Below are 18,414 nucleotides of genomic sequence, written 5' to 3'. Positions count from 1 at the left end.
ACAAGGTATTCATTTCTGTAGACGCGTAGACATCATGCGCAATAAAAAACATAGTTAAAAGCAATTATATCCCTGGTGTAGCTTTAGCTAAGGTTGATGGGAATGTCATTTGTTTCGCAGGTTTAGGTCATAAACAAAAAAGGGAAAGCTAAGACATCACCAGTAGTGTTGCAATTGATGCTGAAAGGGACATGACTGCAAATTTCACGAGTTCATTCAGAGATTAGAGAAATATTTCAGTCTGGACCAGAGAGGTCAATCGACCCACTGTCTAGCTTCTTATTTAGCCTTTGAACACAGTCTTATTCAGAGGATGGAGCCTGTAGAAGGGCACTGGTGGAAAATAACTATACATATTTACTTTAGTGCTGTCCTTTAGTGCAGTTTTGAAGTATTTGTATTTCAATTGAATGTTTCCATTTTCTGCTAATTGAAAGTATTGTATTTTGTGGTCCACCACATTTATTTGACAGCTGTAGTTACTTGTAGCTTTGCAGATAAGCTTTAAAAATTATGTTCAGCACATTCTATGATGCATTAAATTACTTTTCATTAAACGTGACCACCTACAGTACTGAAATTTGAAATTCTCTTCGCAGCTCAACACATGGACACTAATATACTCTCTCTCTCTCTCTCTCTCTCTCTATATATATATATATATATATATATATATATATATATATATATATAGATATATATATATATGTACAGTATGACAATATAACACTTGTATTTACTTTTACTAGTGACTCTTTTAGGGGACATTTTGCAGATGTCCTAATTCCACAAATGTTGTTTTTAGCAGTGCATTTTTATTTTGTTTTTACGCTTACGTCAAAGTCAGGAATTTGTGTAGTTCCATCAATGTACCATGAAGCTCCAATTTATTTTTAACTTGTGTGCTTTTGTAGTCAGTTTTGGGGCGTAGTTAGTGTGCCACTTTCACTAGCATGAATTAACTGTTTATGTAGCATGAAGTAGAGGTGCTGTTGCTATGGTAACCTGCAGTTTAATATATCTTGTGCACTAAATTAGAGCAATGGTGAAATTGTTGACTGAAACTAGGTTGGAGGTTTCCCGTTTACAGTTTTAAGAGGTGCCTGCCACTCAAACAGAAGCAAAGTCTCAGCTGCTGTGAAAATATCTTTGCATGCCCACTTTACAGCATCATTAAGACTAAGCATGGTTATAACATTTAATAAATGATGCCATAAGGGATCATTTTATGGCGTGTTCTTATCACTATGCACCTGTAGACACACTAATGGGTTTTCATTTATCAGGAAAAGCGATTGGATGGTAATTACACAAGTTAATATTTCATTCAACCAAGGTCTTGTTGGCATCAGCATTACATGACCTTCTAGGAGTCTCTCAGCAAATTTAATGTGGCTCTAATCAGATTCCTTGTGATTGACAATCAAGCTAGAGCGCACATAGAAGATATAAATATAGTTGGTCTTCACCTATCTATACACCACACATCCATTCACACAGACCAGCAGAGACTACGCAAACATATTAACAACATTAGACCGATGCATAGCTTGCACTCCTTAAACATGCACTCAGACCATCCTTAAATATGTCAATAGGGCAAAGAAGGTCTAGTGAATCAATAGTTATGAATTATTCTGATGATTATTTATGTTGTATAATCTTTCGCCCTATATGCGCCTAGTTATTGAGCTGCATGCTCTTCAAAGTGCTTCCTTTATTCCACAGTATTAACCATCAGTGAAGGGGTAGAACTGTTTTAAAAGCAATCTGGCACACTCACTTGATCTAAAATCTTCAGCGTTTTATCAGCCGTTCAAGGCTGCCTCTCAGATTTCTTTATTTAGCCACTTATACTGTATAGCCTTTTCTGATCATTCTAATTAAAGCAAAGCAAACAGTATCTGTTGAAAGACCAGCTGTCAGTTGCAACAGTTTGCTCATACTATGCTTATCCACTTCTTGCTTTTTATAAATAGAGCATCCAGAACGTACTATAATTGATTTCATTAGAGCTTGGGGGAAAGATATGAGGTTCAGATTTGTTGGATTTAGTTAATGATAAAATATTCTTTCTTTCTTTTTTTCTTTTTTTAACATGTCATGTCAGCATGCCTTAGCATCCTGTAACTCAGACTTGAGCGTATGACTAGTGAGGTCTTTCAATGCCATCACACTCGTGGTCAGAGGTCAACTCATCAGTTATGGGGAACGTGCTTCATTCACATCCTCTAGGTCACCTGATGTCATACCGCATGACACACCATCACACACACACACACACACACACACACACACACACACACACACACACACACACACCATCACACTCACGACTTGGCTCTTCAATGCCACTGAATAGCACTCTAATGACCTTGTGCAATCACATGAAAAGGCTCTCATGCTGATTGACAATTAAAGTGGCGATCATTATTCCTTCTCTAATCAGCGATAATTTAAGAGTTAAGAACTCTGCCACAGATGTCTCCCTTATGCTTCTTTGTTCCTCTCAATGTAAGTTACTTGTACTGCCCAGAGTTTTTTTTTCTTTCATTTTAGCAAATTATTGAATGAGTTATTGCAATGGATCTTAATTTTTTAATGATTGCAACTACTTTTTGAGCATGAAAAAGCTTTCCATGCTAACAAATATATAATTTGCATTGTATTGTGGTAACAGTGGTAGAATTACCTCTCAAAATTAGGCATTTATTTATTTGTGAAGCAATAGGGCTATAATTTCTGAGAAAAGTAAACCACCAGAGTTCTTATTTCTAGCCAATGGCTGTGGTATTCATTGGCTCTAGTTATGTATTGACACAAATAATTAAGGGTAACCCCTTTGGATAGTTTGGACTGCAGAAATAAACATATTTGGTCAGGCAACACAGTGGTAATGTTTGTTTATAAATGTTCAGATTTTCAAAAAATGTTTCACTTTTACAAGAGAAAAGAATGTGAAAATGAATTTGGCAAACATGTCAGACACAGGTTTGGTTGAAGTGTCAACTTTTTGCAACAGAACTGATGTCAATCCAAACTTTGACACGGTAGCACTTTTCTCTAACTAGGTATTTTTTCTGATCTGTAAGACTACAAAATAATGTTGTTAGTTAATTATATGCCCCTTGACTTCAAAAACAATGCTAGTCTTTCTACTGTAAATGGTAAGCCACATAGCTGGACACGCCAACAAATGCACTGTTAGAGCAGATAAATACAAAGCTGAATCCATTTAAAGTCTCTCTTTAGTCATTGATTAAAGTCCTAAAATCAAATGTCTGTATATCAGATCTACATATTTTTCTATGAAAATAATCCCTCTCTCCCTTGAAATGACTTAGATGTAACTCCACACTGTTGCTTCCACTAAAATGTGCAGATATTTGAAGTCCATGCCTCTCTCCACTCTCTCCTCTGCTACTTGCTGAAGCTTAAGCACAGCAGCTCACCTACAACTCTGTTCAACACTGTAAAACTACGCTTCACAATGGCAAGTTATAATATTGGAGTGTTTCAGTCATACATGTTTGACGCAGGAACCGATTCCGAAGAAGAAGAATGATGCAGAAAGTCACTCTGCAAATTGACAGGATTGATTACTTAGTTTAGTTATATATATATGAAAGCCAAGATGTCTAAATCAGTGTTTTTCAGACTGTCATTGGTGTGCTGCAGTTGGAAGGCAGAAATGCTCAGCCATGGTGTTGACTGCTTATTTTGCTCATGAGCTGTCTTACTGCATAAAAAAACACCTTATAGACATCTTCAGTTGGTGTGTCTGGTTTTCATACAAGCTTAAAAAAATAATCAGCAGCCTCCAGTTCATTCAAATGCAGCATACCACTTTATAGCAATAGCCCTGTCCACATACCTTTTAATAGGTGGTGAAATCTGAAGCTTGACAGGCCTGTGGTGAGTGTATGAATGCAGGATTATGCTTAGATAATGGCTGTCTAGTGAATGGTAAATAGACAAAACAAATTTAATTGACTGTCGATATTTGTAAAAAAAAAAAATTAAATAAAAAAACTAATAAAATGATCTCGCAGTGTCACAAATGGGTTTGCTGTGGTTCTCTGTTTAATTTCACTGTGAATTCATTAGACATCCTATTTTGAGTTGAGACAGAGGGCATGGTTGCACAGTGTGAAAGGGTTGGTGACAATGTTGTGTTTTACAAGTTACAAGTTCCTGTTGTACATAAATCTGTCTGGGAAAGGGCACACTGTGGTGGCAGTGTTGTAGTTACAGAGGAAGTCTGAGAGATTTGGTCCCCACAGCAACTGACTGTTGTGTGGCTATCCCTGAGCTATTAACTACTGACTCATTTTAAATCCCTCTGGATAAGTATGTCTCTAAAAGCCTCAAATATAAACATGATATAAAGAGTCCTGCGCAGTGCTGAGACTCTTTTGTGTGTCCTTCCTGTAAAAGGCCTCGTGGAGGACTTCCTTTAAACCCTCAATAGATGTTAATGTTTGTGCCAGACACCATCACAACTTCCTCTCTACAGTTCAGACACAGATGCCTGTTACTTTTATGGAAAATCTAAGGATTAAAATGAAAAAAACGTTCACTATTCCTAAAAACATGAGTGGAGATGATACCCTATAATTCAACAGACTTTACGTACCCCTTTGGTAAATTTTTTTTGTATACAGTTATGTGAAAAAAATAGCACATCCCACTGAAATTGTTGACAACATATATAACAAATAAAGGTGAAATCATCAAAAGACATAAAACTGACATTTTGAAATCATTTTCATAATTTCAAAACATAGAAAAACAATGTCACATAGAACAATTAAGTGCATCCCCACATTTGTCACACTGTAAAATCTATAAAATTAGAAACAGGATTAGTTGCGAGTGATTATAACCTTCTTGGAAGTCTCTTTTTTAGACCTCTAACGTCGAAGGTCCACTTTTCTCTTTGCGATTGAAGTGTGTGTTGTGTTATCATCCCAAGATGTAAAGAGCTTTCTCTAAGGCCTTTAGAAAAAAAAGGTTGAGATCTCAGAATTATCTGAAATAAAACCTTCCACTCTATTAAGTGCTGTAAACTTGAAACAACCACCAATTTGCCCAGAACTGGCCATTTGATGTAAACAGAAGTCTCAACTTTCAACACAGCATCTGCAGGTAACTCTACAGCTATTGGTGGTGCATCTCCAATCAGAAAGAGGTTGCACATGTTTGACCTGCAGGGAGGCAAAATGCCTTTGCTGTCCAAAAAGAACATAAAAGCAAACCTACAGTTCACCGTTGAATATATAGACAACGACCAGGTCTTTTCTGGTACAAAACATCATGCCATCTGTGACTCACTGTGCTGGAAATGTTATGGATTAGGGCTTCCTCTCTGCTTGAGGGAACTGGGCAATTGGTCGGTGATTCAACTACGAATTCTGAACCATTTCAAAGAGTACTTAAAGATAATGTGAGGCCATCTGTCCTAAAGCTGGAGTCAAACAAGAAGTGGACCTTTCAGCAGGATAATGATCCTCAACACACAGCAAATCCACCGAGGAATGGCTCAGACAGAAGAAATGGAGAGTTATGGGATGGCTTACTCGCAATCACAGTGAAGTGTGTGGATTTCAAATGGGCACTTTGTGCAAGAAAACCCTTAAACATCTAACACCTGAAAGAATTTTGCAGGAAGTGTGGTCAAAAATTTCAGCAAACTGATACCAGATACGGATAATTGTGTACAACGCCTACAAAAAGTTATTTCTGCTGGAAGTGGCAGTAATAGCTTCTGAGACTAAGTGCCTGCTGACTTTTTCCACAGAAGAATAGTGCATCTATTGATATTTTTATTTTCCTTGTGGCTATGTTCCAGTCTGTCAGTTTCAAAGTGAACTAAATGTCTTTTTCATTCAAATATATTGAAAACAACAATTTACATACATGCCCAATTTCCATACTTACTTTTTTTACATGACTATACAGTACTGTGTGAAATTTTAAGGCACTAAAAGTAAAATGAGACTGTTTTCAGTTTTATAGTGTGGGAAGTAAACAAAATCAATATTTGGTGTGAGCAACCTTAGCCTTTGAAACAGTCCTTGCACATTGCAGGGTACTACATAGTTGTTCTGGCATCTTTGAGAACTTGCCACAGTTCCTCTGTGGCTTCAGGATGTCCGGTTGTCTTTTGTCTCCTCATGTAGTCTTAGATTGACTTAATGAAGTTGAGATCAGGGCTCTGTGGGGGCCAGACCATCTGTTACAGGCCTCCTTACTCGTGTTGTTGCTAAAGATAGTTCTTTATGGGCCTGTATGTTTGGGGCCATTCCCATGTTACTCTCTGATGGTGCTGCATGATGGATAATGTAGAATCGGCACATTTAAAGAGCTAGAATTTTTCCCAGCACTGCAGATCTCAGGTTTATTTTAATATAGTGCAACTTTAGTGTTAGGTGCAGTCTTAGGATTATAGTCACATCAGCAGGATGGTATTAATATTGGCTTTGTGGGTCTATTGGACCACTGAAATGTCTCAGCAACTACTGGATGAATTGCCATGACATTTTGCATAGTCCATCACAGTCTCCAGAGAGTGAATCGTACCGACTTCAGTGATGCCCTGATTTATGCAATAGTGTCACCATGAGGTTCATATTTGAGCAAACTTTTTGATTGACATCCCTCTACAGCTGTTGAATATATGGCCATGAAACTTCATACAGAAATTCATGCGTCCCTCAGAACGAATTATAGTAGCTTTTAATCCGTCAGGTTAACATTTTGTCTAATATTTTGGTTTATGGCAAAAGTCTTTCAGAACTAATGCTTTCTGTGAAGTAATAACAAGCAAATGTTGCTGTTACATGCTAAACTAAGAAGGTAAACATTTGTGAGTATATTAGAATGCTAACATTAGCATTTAACCCAAACAAAAAAGGAGTCAGTCACATCAGTTAAGCTTGACAACATTAATTTTGGGGGGATTTCGGAAATTAAGCCTTTTATTAACAGAAATGTAGATAATAGACAATATAGATGTTTAGAATTTCATCCTCAGATAGATAGATAGTACTGATTTATTTTCATGTACACTACACCTGCCTTATAATGTGCATGTTCCCCTTGTGCTTCCAAAACAGATCTGACCTGTCAGGGCATAGACATGGAACCTCGGGTGGTGTTCTGCGTGCGGTGTCTGGCCCCAAGATGTTGGCAGTGGTCCTGTGAATTGCAGGACGGGGTCTCCATGGATCAGGCTTGTTCTGGCGTAAGTCACAGATGCTCAATCAGATAATAGTGTATGGAGATTGAGACTGGTTCACCATCTTGCACTCAATGTCATGTTGTGCATGCTGGGCCCCAAGCAGGTTTTGCGGTATAGCGGGGCTCATTCTCCATTGGGGAGTGCCTTTGCCATTGGGGTGGGTTGTTGATAAATTTAGGTGGATGGTATTTGCTAACATAATATCCACATGAATGTCAGGACCCAATGTTTCTCAGCAGAATACTGCATTTTAACAAGATGACGATGTTGTACGTTTCATCTGTCAAGGGTTTTGTTATGTTTTGACTGACTGGTGTAGAGATTGTAAGTCTATCTGGAAAATTTTAAAACCCTTGAGGCTTAGAGTGGGTAAAGGGAAACTGTAGATGAGACGTTGCAAGGTTGGGAAAGCCTAATTGGATATCTTAGAAGTAGACAAAAGTGTTCAGGAGGTCAGGAGGTCAGTTTGTGTCTTAGACCACTACACGCCGTTAACAGATTTTTACCCAACAGAATATCAGACTATCAGTGCAGAGACCATTTTCATTATGTTAAAATGCTATGTATTATATAATAGATATACACTATATTAGGAGATAAGGCATAAATGACCATCATAAGATCGCCATTGCTACCAATAACAGTTGAGTTTGGCAGTGTACTGCTTGCGTCCTCTCCTGAATGCCTTTCTGTGGCCCAAATTCGATACAGGAGGTCATTTCATTAGGAGTTAGATATGTCTTTCCTCACTGAGAGCACTCCGGGTCGACAAGTCAGAGAGCTATGAATCATCGTCTGAGACATGAGGAGCCAGACTTCCAGGTGTGTTAGATTTGACTCGGGCAGACATAACAAAAGCCTCTTGCCACAAAGATTTGCAGTTTAATGTTGCTGTTAAACATTTTTGCATCAATGCCAGGATGAGTTGTATTTCATCTTAACGTCCTGGATGGTCCCTCAGAAGTTCCTTCTCTGGTTTTAATTTGTAGCAGCACAATGCTGAAGCTATCAGCTGGGTTGGCATGGTACAGAAGCCTGAGCTATAAAAGGCTTATTAAAGGTAAAGCAGAAAGTTCTTGAAGTACCACTCGTTGTAAAAGGCGGCATCTGAATGACTTTCAGTTTATCTTCTTTCTTAAAATGTTATAAGGCTTCTAAAACACTAGATAAAAAAACATCAAATTCAACTAGTTCTCATTAAAACTATAAAGAGCTCATTTTCCTAATTAATCTTTGCTGCATCTGAAGGATTCTTTACTTTCTAAAACTTTATTAGTTGCAGAATGTGGAGAAGAGGTCAACATAACATGCCATCTGTTGCTGACAAGTCCTCTGAACTAGTACACTTTCATGTTAAATGCTATAGTCTGAAATAAGGAAAGCAATGCTATTTCACTCCCTCATTCTTTATATTTAAGTTAAACCTGTCAGAGAATCCTTAAAGCCGCTAATTTGCATCCTCACTGTTCATCAGCCATGCTGCAGTCACTTCCATTTTTACAGCCTGCATTCCTGAAGCCTTGTTAAAGACCTGCCCAAAAAAAAAAAAAATGCTTTGTGGCCGGTGGGTCTGGCAGAGAGCGAAATTGATCTCAGCTCTGAGAATCCCTACATTGTTTTCTCACTAATTGTCCTGGATCAAATCACAGTGAAGGCATTAATCACCGCAAAAGACACGAATGCTTTTGAGGTGAAAAACTATTAAACTTTGCCAAAAAAAACCAACTTCATTTTAGGGGGATGATCGTAGTAATGATGCATAATCTTTATTCACAAACACAAAAGCAATTCCAGTCCTTTATGAGAGCAATAACAACGCTGTGACCGTGACGGTGACCACCGCTGGGAGAGGGGCTTTGATATTTTTGTTGAAGTCTGCAGTGGATTTTCACATTAGGATCACTGCAGACAGTCACACAAATTCTTTTTGAAAGCTTTTCCACAAAACCTCATACAAAATTTAGGTGGACCTCCAGTTTCATCCGTCTCCATCAGTTTGACTGACAGTTGCTCTCCTAGTGGGGCTTCACAGTGAAGTATCATGAAAGGTGACTGTGTGCTCTGAGGCTTTGCTGTTTACACACAGGTGGGGATGAAAAAGTCGATGCACTATTGACAGGTGCTAAATATTTTATGTAGCCGTCCTGTGTCATCTGACATTTCTCTTGGCCTCTTCATCTTTTAAAAATGTTGAAAAAAATAAAGACTTTAAAGGCTTTGTTCAAGAAAATGATTTACCTACCATTGTGATATCTGAAACTCTGGCACATCATACACTACCTAGAGGCAAATTTCCCTTTAATTTAATATTTGAAGTCCATTAAATAAACACTGAAAATTGATAAAGACAAATCACTGCGTGGAATGTATTATAATGAAATCATCTGATTATTAGTATAGATAGGCCATTTTATGATATCAAATAATTGATATAATTACAGCTTTTGGAGACACTGCTTTTCCTAAAATGATTAGGGCTGCTAATAATTATTAAGGCTTTAAGTAAAGATTGTTTTAATAACTGATTAGGTTGTTGATCACTTTTATCATTAACTGTTTCAGAATTTAGATTAGAAAACTCTGGAAAAATATTTTTCCAAAGCCAGATATTAACAGGTAATTTATTATCATTATGTGAAGAGTATATTTTGAGGAAAACTGAAATCTTTATACAACAATAAAATATATTTTTTGATTAATCCTCCTTTGATTGACTAATAGGTTAATCAACTAATTGTTTCACTCCTAAAAACATTCCTTTTTTCCTCCAAACGAGCACTGTTTCATGTCTAGCTGGCATTCAGGTTGGAATCCTGCACCAGTCACTTGCTTGTTTTTCTTGTTTTGTGTTTGGACAAATGTGAGTCATTCAGTGATGAAGGTGAAATGATGGTGGAGAAGAAAAAGTAACACCATAGCTGACCTAAGTCCTGGCAACATGAGGACAGCTCAAAGTTTGGACACGAGTGACTCGGAGAGAGCGAAGCTATTTCAGTGCCATGCCAGAACCGATTTGTCACTTCGCATGCAGCAGGAGATGGCATCGATTGGACATATGACAGACTCACAGAAAACAAAATACAGTGCAGGTATGACTCAAAACCTGTCCAATTCTTCTGCAGTGTTAAGTCTGAAAAGCTCAAAGCAGAAAAAATTGTCTTACTCCATCGGAATCTCAGGAAGTCCATCAAAACCATTTAGTCTAAAAACGCCATTTGAAGCTATAGCCTGCAACAATGAAAGCAATTTTTTCCGTGTGTATTTATGCATATAATCTCACTTTTTAGTTGAGAAATGCAGTTGCTCAGCTCAGAATAATTCATAATATCGCCTGTTCAACAGCATAGTAGTCTGTTCGCTACGTTTGTTTGTTTATGGAGGACAAAGAAAAAAAATGATTATCCTAATATTTTTCAGATGGCTGAGCAGTTTATGATTGAATCTTGTAATTGCTGATGCTAAGTGACACCCCATTGCTTTCAAGATGGGGTTTACAGCTTTGCAACAAGCAACACTACCTTCTAGGCAATTAGGAGAACACAGTTAACTGAATTAGAGAACACACATGGACAGCTACCCGTCAGAAGATTGACTAACGAAGAGCTAATGTTGTGTCTGATTGTTTTTCAGTCTGATCACATTACAGGGGTGATGTTGGGGTGTCTTTGCACACTTCTCTCTAGCATAAGCCCACTTTTCAAAAATACACTTGAAAAATGACACTGAACTGTAACAACTCGTTTGGGGATTTAAATGGCCAAATTTTCTTCTTTCTCATTGATCTTTTGTACTTAAAACAAATGGAAGAACTGCACCTAAATTCCTAAATGTGGCATCTGATGACTGATGGAGTAATTAGAAAGCAGCATGATGCACTTTTCTATTAGCAGCATCAATTTAGAGACCAGAGGACATGCAATGACTTGTAGGGATTTGCACATTTCCCCATTCCTCCTCTGACCTCTATCTAGTGCGCTTAAGCAGGGCCCCTGAGAAAAGCTTGACAACAACATTCACTCACTTTATTGCCATGGGACTACACTACATCAGCTGCAGGACACTTACTCGTAGCAGAGGTACGTTTTGCATAAGAACTTAGACCCTTTCTAAAAACCACCATGTCAAATTTTCTACAAGAGAAAATAACCCAACTGTAGAGGCGGGTGTTGCAGAAGGGAAAGATATTGCAGAGAGAAAAAGGGAAAAAAATAAAAAAACAGACAAGCCTATTCAAAAAGTAATTTCCTTGCACTTGGACCATATAATTCTAAGTTCAAATCTGTCTTTTTTTGAAGATTCAAAGTCACATCTGTATCAAATACTGTGGAGATTTTAATAGTGGACCGTGTAAGCTGATCCTCTACAGTTATGGAGCCTCCTAAAAAGATTCAAAGAAATCTCCTGGAGCTTGGCTTAAAGGAGGGAAAGGCCACGCTCGGCGGAGTAACTCCTATCATTTGAATCTCCCAGAGGAGGGAGGGGCCTTTAATAGAAAAGGGAACTGCGGAGGAAATTTTCAATCCCATCTGTAAGAAGGCACAGGTATGATAGAGGTGATGAACACCTCGATGCTCGTTATTACTGGACCCGGCTGCATGGAAGACAATTCAAGCAAGGAGCTTGTCGTGAAAGTGACCCTGCACCCCAGCATGGTCACCGACAAATTGTGTGCTCTCTAGTCCACAGAGACGACACACACATGGAAGTGAAACATTATCCTTTGTCTAGCCACTGCAAAAAAAAAAAAAATACTGATCTATTTACAGTATAAAAGACATGAGTGTTCTGTCTGATATACAGTCATCACAGGCATTATCTTGTGACTAAGTGCCGCCAGTGAACTATCCACGTAGCTTCCCCGCTTTGCATTCATTTGTCATGACCTCATTTCCCGAGTACATTTCAAGGCAGTCAATATTTCATAAGAGTTGTAAGGGAAATGTGTAATATTTACTATCTGGCACTGTGGATGAGTGTTCCATATAAGAACTCACAACTCCAGCAAGAATTTCATCACAGCTCCTTTCTGTGACAAATAAAATGATGTTTTACGGTTTTGTGCTTGTTTAGTATTTATGGTTTTTAGTTTTCATGCAGCATAAATGCAACGGGACTTTTAAAAAACTGACTTAGGCAGGTTATCTCAATTGTGAAGTGAATATTTTGACAACAGCACCAAGAGGAGGCATGTGGATGGATTGTAAATGACTACCTATGAGTAGTTATTATGGCTCTGCTCGCAAACTCTACATGCAGAAACAGAAACACACCAATGTGGAAAAATGATGTCGTTCCTCTGCATACTTCCCCCTGGCTGAACATCTTACATCCACCACCAGACCCACCTCAGGCCTGCCTGTCAGCTCATCCTCCCTCCGACAGAAACCGGACCTTTCCAGAATTCCCTGCTTCTGCTGCATGTGACCATGTGTCCGGGAGCAACACCCACCAGTCCATACAGCACAGAAGCCACAGAGCTCGGCGGGATCACCTCTCACTCGCCCGGTCAGTGGGCGAACGTGCGGCGTCAAGATGACACGACCATATGCTCATACCCTTCATTTCCCCGCTTTGGAGAATCACGTCATATGCGATGTGACTGAGGCTTTCTGTCACCGTGATGTGCGTGTCAGTCTGTGTGATTTGCTGCTTTCTGACACTTTATCAACATAATTGAGGAAGCTGTCAGATTGGCCCCTGAATCACCTCTCGCTGATGCTTGCGACCCGATTGATCCACCACTTCGTGTGCATATTGATCCAGTGTTCACTGTGCTCAGGGGAGACACTTAGGCTCTGTGGCTGCCATGTCACATCAGGAACCAGGAGAGCGGAGAAGAAAGGCAGAGTATCGCGGATACAGCATGTTTCATACATACAGGCTGTGCTGCACTTGCAAGACCAAGTCACCAGAGACAATACTGGTCGCTCTTTACACCCCTAAATGTTACAAAACCAGCACTTCTCACTAGTGTATTCTTTAGTGACGTGAAACCAGGCGTACAAGTTTCAGTGGAGTTTTTTAATTTAATTCTGCCCTATAGCACAGCTAGGAGGTGATCGTAATTCACCCATTGTCCATTATCATGCAAATCTGTTACATGATGCATATTGAAGCATCTCATTAACATTTTCACACCAATGCAATACGACTGCAATTAACCGTATCGAACCATAGAACCATTATTAATTAATCATTTCACTCAATATTTAATAAGCTGAAGGCAGCAAATATTGAGTCTTTTTTCAAATCTGTCAGTTACTTGAATAAAATAATTGAAATTCAAATTTTGTTGCCACCAACTAATCGATTAACTCACTAATTGTTTCAGCATTGCGATTTGTCTCATCATTCTCTTCTCAACAGATTAATAAGTTTATGTTCTTTTGAAAATAGCCCATTATGGTTTTTCACAGTCCAACATGATATATTCAGATTGGCAGCAGTACAAAGATGTTTAGTTCATCAGATTTGACAAAGTAAACTATCAAATTTTCTGATTCACTTTCTGTCAATCGAGTCTCTCACTGTCAACTGATCTACGCTGTAGATTAGGCTCAGTGTTCTGTTATTGTCTGCTTTTCCATTGATCAAATACTTTGAGAACAATTTTCCCCCATGTGTACAAGCCATACAATTCTGTCTTCAGGCAGTGATTCACTTAATTGTCCTTTTGTGTTCTCTATACTTGCAAATTGGAATAGTATCCACTAAATATGCAGAAGCCCGCTTCTGTTTGTTTTGTTTATTTGTACACTGAGTACCCAAAATTAAATTGCAGCAGACTCCCTGTCAGTTGGAATAACCTCTGGACAGGCAGCGTCGGGAGAGAGGAGATTAGATTAACACTTGCTAAGATGAGTGCAAGAGAGAGGGGATTTAAAAAAGCACCAAACTCCGGGTGATTTCACTCATGAGGGAAGTTGAGCGGAGAGCTAACAGGAAATCTTTTCCCTCAAGAGCAAACCAAGTCTTGTTACTGTAAAAGCAGCTGACCTTGTGGCTTCTGTCGGGAAGGAATGCATGCAGAGGAGACAGACAGGGAGATAAACAGGAGCTCATTCAGTGCAGAGGATCACCCTCCAGTGCATACGTACTCTCTCTCCCTCCCTCTCTCACTTTCTCTGTGACTCGCCCACTTAGTATCATTTCATCTCTCCCTCTCTCTCTCTGTCTCTCTGTCTCACTCTCTCTCTCTCCCTCTCTCACTCTCTCACACTCAGTCGCTGTGCTCTGACGGATGGGGATACACTGCCAAGGAGGACTTAGGGGTGAGAAGAGTGTGTTTCTTTTCTTCTCTGGTGTGTTTTCTTTCTCCTCCGCCTGACTTCCCTCATGAGCTGTTAATTCCAGCCCCAGTCCCAAGGATGAGGAGGATCTATTTGTGAGGAAGACACAACAAAGGAAGAGGGAACAAGGAGCAACAGGGTGGTAAATTCTGCGAGAGGGAGTGAGCGAGAAGATCTTTTCTTTTCCTCCAGGCTCAAGCAAGGTTAGTGAGGAAAAGCTGGTTATCGTTAAAAGAAAATTGCCTGCTGTTCTGCCTCTGTTCTTTACTTTTACTTCCAACAAGACATTTCTTATCAGAACACTCCATATTCATATGCTTTCCATCCCTCTCTTACAGCTCCAATTAAATGTCCTCACAGAGCAGTTTTCTAAATTGGGAACGTTTTCTTTCTCAAAATTAAAAGTCCCATAGTTACGTTTTAATGGTATTGCTTTTTCATACAGCAAGTCTCCAGGTTGATTATGGAAGTTTTACTCCCGGTCAACGCTACTGTGTAATTTCCCAAAGGTGTACAGTACAATTCTCATTTGGAGTCTCTCCTTGGCAAGGTAGTAGAGAGTGAGCTGCAGGAAAAGGCGAGGACAGCTCGCTCTCATCGCCACTCCTCAGCCGTCACTTTACACAGGAGGCAATTAAGCGGGATTGGCAGCCGACGCTGCCGGTAACTTGGAAACAGGCGTGTGGGAGACGCTTGGTGGCACATGATAGGATTTAGGTTAGAGAGGAGCACGGGAGAAAGGAGATTCCCTTTGTTCATTCACACAAAAGCCTGTTCCTCTGTGGAAAAATCCTGCTCTCGCGTTTGTCTCGTTTCTGCGTGAAAACTGGTCCAGGGGCAGCAGTTTCTGAGCTTTTATGATTTCTCACAACAGTGAACATTGTGCCAGTGTGTGTGCTCTAAGGGCATGTGCATAGAAAGTGTGTTTGTGTGCTGCGTCTGTTCATGTCTCTCTGCTGTGTGTTAAAGGTCTGTTAGGTGAACCCTCACCTTTAATACCACAAGTGGAGGAAATTATTCATGCTCTAAACGGGTCAAACACAAAGAGAATAGGAAGAAAAATTATTTAAAATAATCATTCTCCGCTTTCGTACATTGTGATCACTGTATGAACCATAATAAATGAGCAGCTTTGCAATATGTGTGATAAACAATCTCCTGAAGGACTCTGCACAGCCTTTGTTCAGACTGTATTAGTTATAATATGTGACTGAAAAACTCTCTTTGAGACCAATAAAGACCCATTTTGCTCATTATTTGCCACAAAATCTTCTTGTAGCCATTTTTCAGCATGGACAAGATAAGTGCCTTGGAGATGGGAAGGTTGGCCTCTGGCTGCTGGCAACAAAGACCTTTAATGGAGGCTTAACTGAGCTACTGAACAGTAAAGTTTTTTTTTTTAAATGTAGGCTGTTGGGTAGAGGGGCAGTTCGATTCAAAATGTACTCAAGGAGAGGACAGGGGATCGAGTATTGTGCTCTCACTGTAAACACAGGTGGAGGCATAGTGGGGCAATTACTCTGCACTGTGTGTGTTTTGACACAGAAGGAGAGCGATTGCATAAGCTAAGCCCACCGTGTATTCATTTCAGTGACAGGGAAGTGTTGGTCCACACTCAGCAGTATGTGTTTGTACAGAAACCCCTGAAGTGAAGAATTAGATTTTATAAAGAAGCATACAGCAGCACATCAGTGCAGTGATCGTTCTCGTTTTGTGTTTAGTCTGGACTTTATGTGTTTGTGTGTTCACATAATCACAGTCACCTCTATAGGAGTGACAGAGCATCAGTAAGGTCAGGACGTCCTGCTTTGGCCATCAGTCATCAGAAGACTGTTTCATGTGTCACCTTGTCTCTGGCACACACACACCACTGTTCTACTCACATGGACAGTTATGGTCCATCAGTGGCTCACTGACTTCCCCGACTAGGAGGAGTCATTGACATTGAGAGGGTGCTAATGTGCGCTTGGTGCACACATTTCCTCACACATACAGTATGCACTCTCTTTCCCCCCAGGCAGACAGTATGCACAAATGCACACATGCATGCACAAAGGCCAAATAACCCTTACAGCCACTCAATAGTGAATGCACACACACACACACACACACACACACACACACACACTTACATCAGGGAAGGCGGAGCACAGAGACGCTTCGTGACCAGTGGCTTGGCAGAAGCCCTCAAGGTGAAAATTTTAAGTGAGGAGCATTTCAAATTCAGAACAGATGATCAAACTGGTGTCAAAACTGCAGAGTAGCTGGCAGCACCAGATGCAGACAATCTTTTGGCAGAGGAAGTGTTTCTGGTGCCTGAATCTTCCAACATAAAAGTCAGAGGCAAAGAGCTGAAATTAATACAACTGTGGTTATCGTCATCTCACGGACGGTGGTTCTTATCACGGTCCAGATGAGGTAGAAAAAAAAACTTCTCAGCTATACTGAGCAGCGCCTTTTCTGTTCTGCTATCATCACAACACCCTAAATCCAGCCATATATCTAGACATATCAGAGTGCAGACAGAGTAGGTTATTTAGGAGTGAGCACAAAGTGAAACTTCAGAGTCTATCTTTGTTTATGGTGAGATTAAAGTGTGTCCCCAGTTTATCACAACTAAACACATGCAATTTTCAACTGGAAAGTGAAAATCCTGCCTGCTTTGTAACTGCATATTCTCAAATTTCCTCCTTGTATGATTTATAAAAAGAACACTACTTAGCTCATTACCCAATTCATGCCGCTACTGTACTAAATCTAATACCACTTGTATGCAGCATTTCGTAATCTGCCATTGAGTTTAACTCCTCTTTTTAACACCACTTCCATACTTACATACCACTCCATACTAGGCAGACAGGCCAGCCATGAATGAATGAATAAATAAACAATCAACTAAAGCACACTACAACAAGTTATTTGAGTGATAACCCCTAAGTTTGAGTGCCCAGTTCCCTCAAACCCTTGGTAAACTTTTTTGTTTTAGCATTTTTTTATTGCTATTCTGACCCACGGTTCATTTGCGTAAAGCTGCTCCTATTAAAGCACAGCTGCAAACCACATTGGGCCCGATTTGACATTCACAGGCACGACTATTAACAGGTGGCTGGAGCCACACGAGTCCAGCTGAGGGGAGCAGTATTTCATGTAGACACAAAATATGTTTAAAAAAAAAAAAAAAAAAAGCAAACATGCGATTGTTAGGGCTGCAGTCTATGACAATTTTCATTCTCCAATGACTGTTTTTTTATGTTAATGAATTCAGCATCCTAAAAGTGTTTGGAAATAGTAAAATCATTTTTTAGACCCCAAGATTAGATCCTAAAATTGTTTCTCGTATCTATCCAGTAGTCATTAGTCTGACTCACCAGATGTAGGCTGCAGGTAAAAGTCTGCACAGTCACTTATTTCAGACGGATTTCTCCTCTCCTTCAGTTATCTGAGTGCTAGCGTTTTCAAAATCCACTTTGCTACAAGAAACGACAACATCATCCTCCAAGCGGCACATGCTACACTGGAAAATTTCAAGTTTTGTCAAAGATTTGTATCATGCAGTAGCACAGGCCTGTCTATTTCAGTGAATTATCTCAAAATGACAGTGCTCGCCTTCCAAAACAGTATCGCGCATGAATATTTTTTAGGGAATAATGATGTTGCATCCTTCGTTTAGTTCCATGAAACACGACTGTGATTGGTTTAATGAAGCAGGCTGTGTTTTTCCCCTGAGACAGACTGATAGTGAGGTGATCATTATGTTGTACAGAATGGTCTGGCTAGCAGAGACTAGTAGTAATGAAGCCAAATATGCTGGGTATGAATCTGAGAAAAGCAGCAAATTTTACAATTTTGAAGCTGTTTCATATTTTTGCTTGTTGAATGACA

The 18,414-nt window shown here is 39.6% G+C and overlaps 1 protein-coding gene across 5 annotated transcripts in view; it reads left to right on the top strand.

The window, feature by feature from the left end:
* Window positions 1–18,414, top strand: part of shisal1b (shisa like 1b) — a 114,636-nt gene that overhangs the window by 58,199 nt on the left and 38,023 nt on the right. For 2 of the 5 annotated variants that reach the window (XM_023278584.3, XM_023278580.3), the window contains exon 1: window positions 14,521–14,735. The gene's annotated coding sequence lies outside the window, so the exon portion shown is untranslated. The other 3 variants (XM_023278581.3, XM_055009148.1, XM_023278583.3) reach the window with 3 other exon arrangements.

Source organism: Amphiprion ocellaris, chromosome 3 (genome assembly GCF_022539595.1).
Source record: "Amphiprion ocellaris isolate individual 3 ecotype Okinawa chromosome 3, ASM2253959v1, whole genome shotgun sequence".
NCBI classification, from domain to species: Eukaryota; Metazoa; Chordata; class Actinopteri; family Pomacentridae; genus Amphiprion; species Amphiprion ocellaris.
This window is presented reverse-complemented; position numbering and strand designations above follow the sequence as displayed.